Raw genomic sequence first — 2,442 nt, forward strand, 5'->3', positions numbered from 1 at the left:
TATTTTCTTCTAATGAAAACACACATAGAAGTTTTTTTCTTTGAGTAGCATTGAGATAAATAAGGAAAAATAAGGTTTCAAATTGAGCGTTTTGTTGTTGTTGTTGTTGTTATGTGCCATCGAGTCAGACTTAACTCATAGCAACCCCTCCTTGAGTTCCTGAGGTGGCATCACTAGGGAAGTAGATTGCCCCATCTTCCTTCTGAGGAGTGGCTGGTGGGTTTGAACTGCCAGTCTTCTGGCTAGCAGTCAAGTGCCTTGGGCACTATGCTACTGGCGCATTACTTGGGATTAAATCCAAGCTCTGTCATATACTGGTTGCGTGACCTTGGTTAGATAAACTTCTTAACTTACCTTGAGTGTCATATTTTACTTACCTGTAAAATATGAATAAAAATTCATTCCTTGAAGGATAGCTGTGACCTTCACATAAATGTTCTGTATGTAGCATAGCCTTGCCACAGGTTGATGATCAGTAATTGCTTGGTGAATGAATGAGTGCAACCTCTATTGAGCTAAGATGCTACATAAGAAGTAGTCTGTGTTTGTGAACAATGTATAACTGTTTGTTAAGAACCTCTTAGGAGCTCTGGTAGTGTAGTGCCTAAGGCACTTGACTACTAACCAGAAGGCTGGCGGTTCAAACCCACCAGCCATGCCTCAGAAGGAAGGTTGGGCAATCTGCTTTTATAGTGATAAAGTCTTGGAAACCCAAGGAAGGGTTGCTATGAGTCGGGTCTGACTCAACAGCACGTAACAACAACAACAAAGCCCCTCTTAGATAGTGATACTTTGTGCTAAGGCCAGGTGCTACAGAAATGTTAAGACTCAAGACCTTTCCTCAAAGAAGTCACAATCTACTAGGGAAGTGAAGCCCTTACACTAGTGTTATGCAATAGGGACTATGTAGTGGGTCACAACAGGTGTTATGGGAGCATGAAGAGGTTTATCTAATTAGATAAAGGGAGATCAATCTGGGAGAGTTTCCTGGAGAGGATGACTCTTGAGCTATCTATTGAAGAACAGTATGAATCACTTTAATTTGTAAAATAAGGAAATGAGAAAGGAAGAGAGAGCAAGGAGGAGGCCATTGGCATCCAAACTCACATCTAGTTTTCTAGTTTGGGATGGAAGTTATATTAATTAAAACATCTTTTTCCTTTTTCATGGATTTTCTGAATTCTCCTTGACTTCCTTCTATTGGTGAAGAAAGAGTTTTAGGAGGAGGTGAAAGATTACAAGGCACAACACTGTATGGCTACTATTTCCAATCTCTTCAATCCAAATGGCCTCTCCAGGATGGGAGGGGTGTACCAGTGGTTTTCCATGTCTGGGGAAGCCTTGCTGTCTTTTCACAAGAGGTGAAAGCAAGGAGATGAGAGGGCAGCTTGGCAGTTGGTGACATCCATTGCTTTCTGTGTGTGCAGTGAGTGCATCAATTTAGAGCTACATGGCATTGCTATTCAATGTGCACCATGTTCCTACAGATCAGTGGGAGAGCATTTGAGGGGTGGATTTTGAGGGATCCTCCAAGCCATGTCCTGTATCTCAGTGATTCCTCTCTCTCTCCAAATCACCCTCTGTCAATATCCCTTGGCAATTATATTTTCTCTTGGAAAATATCCTTGCACCAAAAATACTGTTATATCCACCACCAAAATGCAAGTCACTCCTTTGCATTGTTAACTAGGTGGAATCTCTTAGGCTTGCAATTACCAGAGTTATACAAACAATCTCCTTTTAGATTTCCTTAGAGTTCCTGCTGTATAAGGTGTGTGGAAATTAGGCATTAAAAGTGCCTTGAAAATACAGTTAAAATTGCATATGAAACAAAACGTGCATGTTAGCTATGTGGGTTTATTTTTAATTATCTGTTTTTTCAGTAGAAATTTTACTAAGATTTCAAGAAATAAAATCCCAGGGTCTCATAAATGAATAAATAAAATATGACACATGATAAAATCAGATGATATAATATACATAAAAAATGGGACGAGAAGGATATAAATAGAAAATATATAGTCTCATAAGACTAACATTGTACTCCTTTATAAAATAAACATTTCTAGCATATCATAAGCAAACAAGTTTTAAAATTTAGTAATGTATTCTATTATTGTAAGATGAGGTTATATATCTAAATATTAATGTATTTATATATCTTTTTTTAATTTTGTTTTTATTAATCCACTGAAACAGCTTTCAGCTAATTCCTACAACCTAAATGTAGTCCACAGAAACTACCTTTTCATAAAGAAAAAATAAATTTATGTTTTGTGATGCGGCTGTATTATTTTCAGTGAGAGGAGTTTTATTGTATTAGATTTTTTCAATTCTTTTTTTTTTTTTTAATTTATTGTGATTTGGGTGAAGATTTACAGAGCAAATTCACTTTCCATACAGCAGTTCACATATACTTTGTTTCATGTCATTGACCAGTTT

The sequence above is a fragment of the Orycteropus afer genome, unplaced genomic scaffold (genome assembly GCF_000298275.1).
Source record: "Orycteropus afer afer isolate SDZICR_OR568_19922 unplaced genomic scaffold, OryAfe1.0 scaffold00210, whole genome shotgun sequence".
NCBI lineage: Eukaryota > Metazoa > Chordata > Mammalia > Tubulidentata > Orycteropodidae > Orycteropus > Orycteropus afer.